The 6,926-nt window shown below is 44.1% G+C and overlaps 2 non-coding genes across 2 annotated transcripts; both read left to right on the top strand.

Moving 5' to 3' along the window:
• Positions 1 to 668: 668 nt before the first annotated feature.
• TRNAG-GCC (transfer RNA glycine (anticodon GCC)) lies at positions 669 to 739 on the top strand. Its single transcript has one exon. It is a non-coding gene; the product is annotated as a tRNA-Gly (tRNA).
• A 406-nt stretch (positions 740 to 1,145) lies between these two features.
• TRNAA-CGC (transfer RNA alanine (anticodon CGC)) lies at positions 1,146 to 1,217 on the top strand. The gene has a single exon. It is a non-coding gene; the product is annotated as a tRNA-Ala (tRNA).
• Positions 1,218 to 6,926: the final 5,709 nt, after the last annotated feature.

Below are 6,926 nucleotides of genomic sequence, written 5' to 3'. Positions count from 1 at the left end.
CCCCACACCCAACGATCCCCTTTCACTCACGGGCGAGGAGTGCCGCTCGAGAAGCCCCCCGGGATCCGGCCCACCGCTCGAGCCACCACTGAGCAGCAGCCGCCGGACCCGAGCAGAAGGGGGTGAGCGTAGTGTGCCGACACCCTCCTCCCCGCCCGCGACAGTTGCATGCAGAAAAAAACACACCCGGAAAACCGCTACAAAAACGCATCAAAACCGCATCACGTGTTTTTCTGCCACAAGGTGCAGAAATTTTCTGCACTGTGTGCACATAGCCTAAAGAGTATTTGAATTAGTTTTTTTTCTGTTGCCAATTTTGAAACGAATCTGCTTCAAATTCCTCTTCCAAAAACCTCTGTGTGAACTGAACCTAGCAAAAAAAAGCTTTTGGAACCAATAATCTCTAAATTATTATTTTTTATTGTTTTATCTATTCTTGTTTGTAAATAGAAGACTTGTACAATTATCCCAGGTGGCATTTGACAGTGTTTACCACTGACTGTAATGTAGCAGAGCTGAGAAAAGAAGCACAAGAGGCAGAAAAGTGGAGCAGAAGATCCTGCAGAATAGAAGAGTCCTGACTGTAGAGGACTAAGCAGCCCGAGCTGCAGTCTGCGCTTCTTTTCTGCAGTATATAGGCAGCACACACAGCAGTGTTCTCCAGGCAAGCATTGGTGGTTCAGTGGTAGAATTCTCGCCTGCCACGCGGGAGGCCCGGGTTCGATTCCCGGCCAATGCAGCTGAATATTTTTTTATTTTTTTATTTTCAATATTTTTTATTTTATTCATCTATTTATTTATTTTTCAATATCACATAAATACTCTCCATAAAAAGCACAGAATACTTACACTGACCATGTGTAAGGTGATGCTTGTGTGTATAGTATGTTTATCACAGTGTTACATTCTTTCTAGCCTTCTGCATCTTTACTCAGTGACTTGTTAATATCAGAGGCAAATGCAAAACAGAAAACGTTTCTATTAATTCTGCAGAAAAGTTGTTTTCTTGTGTGATACTATTGTTCCTTGTGCTGCATTATTATCTGTAGAGATGGAAGCTACCAATCAGCCAGAAGGCGGGGGGAGCTGTGCTGGACGCTCTCACTTCCTTCCTAAGCAGGGAACACGACTGACGCAGGCAGCTGGGGGATGTAGCTCAGTGGTAGAGCGCGCGCTTCGCATGTGTGAGGTCCCGGGTTCAATCCCCGGCATCTCCAGCCATTTTTTTTTTTTTTTTTTACTTTTATTGTTTATTTTTTATTTTCAATTTCTAGATACATCTCTGATGTCATACAACACCGAACACAGTTTTATGTTTTATATTCAGTTCAACATGCATTTATACTTTTTATACTTTTTATACTCTTACTGATATATCCATGTTAGGGTACTTTCACACTTGCGTTGAACGGTATCCGTTGCATTGCGTTGTGTAACGGATGCAACGGATGTGTTGCATATAGTGGCACAACGGATGCAACGAATGCTGCAAAACAACGCAATTCGTTTTGATTTTTTTTTTTTACAGTTTTACCAGCGGCAGACTATTGTAAACGATCAGCTGATCGCTCCCTGCAGCCGGCCGCCGGGTGATCAGCTGATCGCTCCCTGCAGCCGGCCGCCGGGTGATCAGCTGATCGCTCCCTGCAGCCGGCCGCCGGGTGATCAGCTGATCGCTCCCTGCAGCCGGCCGCCGGGTGATCAGCTGATCGCTCCCTGCAGCCGGCCGCCGGGTGATCAGCTGATCGCTCCCTGCAGCCGGCCGCCGGGTGATCAGCTGATCGCTCCCTGCAGCCAGCCGCCGGGTGATCAGCTCATCGCTCCCTGCAGCCGGCCGCCGGGTGATCAGCTGAGCGCTGTGACTTGCCGGCGGCCGGGCATGCCGGTGGCCGGTCGCTCAGCTGAGCACTGTTGCTTGCCGACGGCCGGGTGCTCAGCTGAACGTTCGGCCACCGCGAGCCAAAATAAAGTTTGATTTAAAAAAAAAAAAAAAAGAGCATGCGCAGTGGAATCCAGAGGATTCCGCTGCTCAAAATAACGTTACATGCTGCGTTCCTCCCGCTGGGCGGAAGCAACGGAGCGTCGCCCAGCGGAAGCAACGCAGGTCCTTTTGGTACAATCCGTCACCCATACAACTCTATGGGAAACAGCGGAATCCGTTAACGGATTCCGCTGTTTTCCAAAAGGGCGGATTGTAACGGAAGGAAATAAACGCAAGTGTGAAAGTACCCTTAGGCTAAGTTCACACTTCAGTTGTTTTGCATCAGTCACAATCCGTCGCCTTGGGGAATTACGGTATCCTGCAAAATATTTTGCAGGAATCCAGTATTTCCCCATAGACTTGTATTAGTGACGGATTGCGACTGATGACTCTGCGTTGCATCCGCTGCGTCGCGGTCCGTCGTTTTTGACTGACCGCCGGGCGGGAGCAACGCAGAATGTAACGTTTTTCGGGCTGTCAAAATAAACGCGCCCCGCAGGAATCCGTTGCCATCCGTCAAGCTTGTAATGCATGTCTATGGTGCTGGATAACGTCGTAATCCGTCTTACGATTGAATCCAGCGCAGGATTCCGTCATGCTCTACTGAGCATGCCCAGCATGTTTGGCACACCCCCTGGGCTGTCCCAAACACAAACGGATCATGACTGATCCGTCAAGAAATGGACGCATAACGGATGTAACGGACGCAACGGATCAGTTTTTTCACAGGATTCCTGTGAAAGGAATCCTGTAAAAAACACATCCGTTGCATCAGTTGACATCTTGAAAACGACTGATCCGTTGCTGACGGACCTGACGGATTTAAAACAACTGAAGTGTGAACTTAGGCGGGCTTTGCACACTATGACATCGCAGGCCGATGCTGCGATGCTGAGTGCGATAGTCCCCGCCCCCGTCGCAGCAGCGATATGTGGTGATAGCTGGCGTAGCGAACATTATCGCTACGCCAGCTTCACACACACACTCACCTGCCGTGCGACGTCCCTGTGGCCGGCGACCCGCCTCCTTGTTAAGGGGGCGGGTCGTGCGGCGTCACTGTGACGTCACACGGCAGGCGGCCAATCGGAGCGGAGGGGCGGAGATGAGCAGGATGTAAACATCCTGCCCACCTCCTTCCTTCCGCATAACCTACGGAAGCCGCAGTGACGCCGGTAGGAGATGTTCCTCGCTCCTGCGGCTTCACACACAGCGATGTGTGCTGCCGCAGGAGCGAGGAACAACATCGGACCGTCGCGTCAGCGTAATTATGAATTACGCCGACGCTGCACCGATGATACGATTACGACGCTTTTGCACTCGTTAATCGTATCATCTAGGCTTTACACACTGCGATGTCGCATGCGATGCCGGATGTGCGTCACTTTCAATTTGACCCCACCGACATCGCACCTGCGATGTCGCAGTGTGCAAAGTGCCCCTTAGCCTTAGGCTTCAGTTTTTATACAGCTTTCGCTTCTTTTTTAAGCCAATGTTTTTTTTGTGACCGAAACACAGTGATTATATTAATTAATTAATATATTTATTAATTTATTTATTATTTAATGTCTTTAATTTATTTTATTTATTTATTATTATAATATATTATTTATTTATTATTTATTTCTATTGTTTGTTTTTGCTTCAGTCATAACCATAAGGGATATTACAAGTTTCTAATTTTTTTTTATTTTTTTTTATTCTATGTTTTTTGGAAGCAAAGTGATCAAAATACAGTGATTCCTTTATTTTTTTTGTGCTTTATTTTTTTTTTGTTTCAACCTTCCCCATAATAAAGGATAAATATTTATTTATTTATTATATTCACCATAAATGATAAATATTTTTGTAGTTATTTATTTATATTATTATATATTATTTATGTTTATATATAATTTTATATTTATAACATATTATTTATATTTGTAAATATATTATATATAATATATTTACAAATATAAATAATATATTCTAAATATAAATTATATCTAAATATAAATAATATATAATAAAAATAATCTATTATAAATATAATATATTTATATTCAATTAGTTTGCATGCGCACAAAAACTGCAATCTAATGTGATTTTTTTTTTTTTTTTTTAGATATTTTTATTTTTGGAGGTTTTACGCTTTATTTCTGATCCTGCACAATACCGAACAAAGAAGGTTTAATCTGTGTTATTGTATTCAACTTACATTTGTACTTTTACTAATAAATCCACGATATGCTACAGGTTTCATGTGACTTTCTCATCTCTTCTTTTTTTAATTCTATCTTTTTTGGGAAGCAAAGTGACTGAAATACAGTGATTATTTTTATTATTTATATACTGTATTTTATGTGTTTTTGTTCCAGCCTTCACCGTGAAGGATAAATATTTACAATATTTTTATTATTTATTTATTTGTTTTTATTTTGTTTTATTTTTTTTTCACCGTAAAGGATAAATATTTACACTATTTTTATTATTTATCTACTTTATTTGGTTTTGTTTCAGCCTTCACTGTAAAAGATAAATATTTAAGACTTTCTCATTCTTTTATTTATTTATTTATTTTTTTTTTTTATTCCATGTTTTTGGGAAGCAAAGTGACCGATATACAGTACAGTGATCGTTATATTTATATAAAAAAAACAGATGTCACACGGACGGAACATACACCATCCTAGTGACATCCGTTTTTCTAAATACATTTATCACATGTTGCAGAAAACACTGGAAATGAGTGAGGTCTGTGTATGTCAGTCAATCTCTATCTCTGTCAGTCGTTCTCTCTCTGTCTGTCGGTCGGTCTCTGTCTGTCTGTCCCTCTCTTTGTCGGTCTATCCCTCTCCCCCCTCTCTCATACTCACCGATCTCTGATCACCAGCGCAGCACTGCACGGCTGTCACAAAGCTCCGGCGGCTTTTCCTCTTTTAAAAAAGCCGACCGCTCATTATTCCATCTAGTATTCACTGCTTTCCCCGCCCACCGGCGCCTATGATTGGTTGCAGCCAGACACGCCCCCACATTGAGTGACAGCTGTCTCACTGTAACCAATCACAGCTGCCGGTGGGCGGGTCTATATCATGCAGTAAATTAAATAATTTAAAAAAAGCTGCATTTTCTTAGGATCAGCCAGGATAAATTGATTCCAGCCAGGATAAAGCTATACGGCTGGAGGCTGGTATTGTCAGGATAGGGAGCGCCACGTTATGGGGAGCCCCCCCACCCTAAAAATATCAGCCAGCAGCCGCCCGGAATTGCCGCATCCATTAGATGCGATCGTCCCGGGACTGTACCCGGCTCTTTTCCCGAATTGCCCTGGTGCAGTGGCAATCGAGGTAAGAAGGAGTTAATGGCAGCAGCCCATAGCTGCCACTAAATAATACAGAAAAGTCTGGCTGCAACTGCTACAGATATAGGTGCTGCAGGGTAATATAATAGTCACAAGTAATGGGAAACCCGAGCACTCAATAAGGAAGGAGAGGAGAATTTGGATGCAAGTGTTTTTATTTACAACTGACAAAAATGCAAAATGTGAACCCTAACACAAAGCAGCAAACCAACGTTTCGGTTTATCAGACCTTTCTCAAGGTAGTTGCTTATAATAGAGACGCAGGGGCATACGGGTCACAAGAACAGTCGTCAGGGTAGAGAGTAAGTGGACGGCATTACATTCGGCAGTATGCGGTATCAGGATGGTGGTGATGTGGTGAGTAAACACAGAGGCAGAAGAGGAGAGGAAAGGACGCCTGCTCAAAGAGGACCATGTAGTGCTGTAACAGCGGTGGCAGTGGTAATGACTGATAAACCGAAACGTTGGTTTGTTGCTTTGTGTTAGGGTTCACATTTTGCATTTTTGTCAGTTGTAAATAAAAACACTTGCATCCAAATTCTCCTCATCTTCCTTATTGAGTGCTCGGGTTTCCCATTACTCATAGCTGCCACTAAGTCCTAGGTTAATCATAGCAGGCGTCTCCCTTCCATGAGTAACCTGTAAGTTAAAGAAAATAAAGACATACACCCAAAAATCCTTTATTTGAAATAAATGACAAAAAAAACCACCCTCTTTCACCACTTTAGTCAAGTCCCCAAATACCCCGCCAGGTCCGACGTAATCCACAGAAGTCCCACGACGCTTACAGCTCTGCTACACCAGAAGCTACACCAGAAGCTGATAGAGAGTGGTCACAGACCACGACCGCTCTCTGTGAGCTCCCCGCAGCAACTGAAGTGAGTCGCGCTATCAGCGATGACATCACTCAAGTTACCCGCGGCCACAGATCTCAGCTGGAAGACTTCAGCTGTGGCCACGGGTAACCTCAGTGACGGCACCGCTAATAGCGCCGATCACGTCTGTCAGTCATGGGTTTTGCGGTCACCGGTGAGACCTTCACCGGTGACCGAAAATTAGGCCATGACACACAGACAGAGCCGCGGGATGACAATGAAGTCGGGTGAAGTTCATCCGACTTCATTCTGGTCTCGCGGCTCTGTCTGTGTCTGCTGTCAGTGGCCATGTAGCAGAGCTGAATGGCAGATGACATAGCTGCTGAGAATAAATACGGATCCCATACGGATCACACACGGATTGCACATGGACTATAATCATGAGAAAAATCACAATCACATTGCAGTTGCATTGCACACGGATCAACACTCAGACAGAGCTCATGCTACTTTCTAGTATGAGAATCGGTCCGAGTTTCCAATCGCTAGTGTAACTCCAGCCTTATTTACATTCTCTTAAAGGGAAACTGCCTTGTCTTCAAATGGTATCACCGAACAGATGTAGGATCTAGTGATGACTGGTTACCTTTTCACCACTATAGGTATCAACATTAGTGATGGGCGATCCCCCTGATGTTCGGGATTGGGAGCCTCGCCCGAACGTTTGTAACGATTAAGATCGGGATCGAGATAACTTGTGTCTGAATAGTTTCCGTCTGTGAACATAGAG

Source organism: Anomaloglossus baeobatrachus, chromosome 7 (assembly GCF_048569485.1).
Source record: "Anomaloglossus baeobatrachus isolate aAnoBae1 chromosome 7, aAnoBae1.hap1, whole genome shotgun sequence".
NCBI lineage: Eukaryota > Metazoa > Chordata > Amphibia > Anura > Aromobatidae > Anomaloglossus > Anomaloglossus baeobatrachus.
Note: the sequence above shows the minus strand (reverse complement) of the source record. Positions and strands in the feature narration are given on the sequence as shown.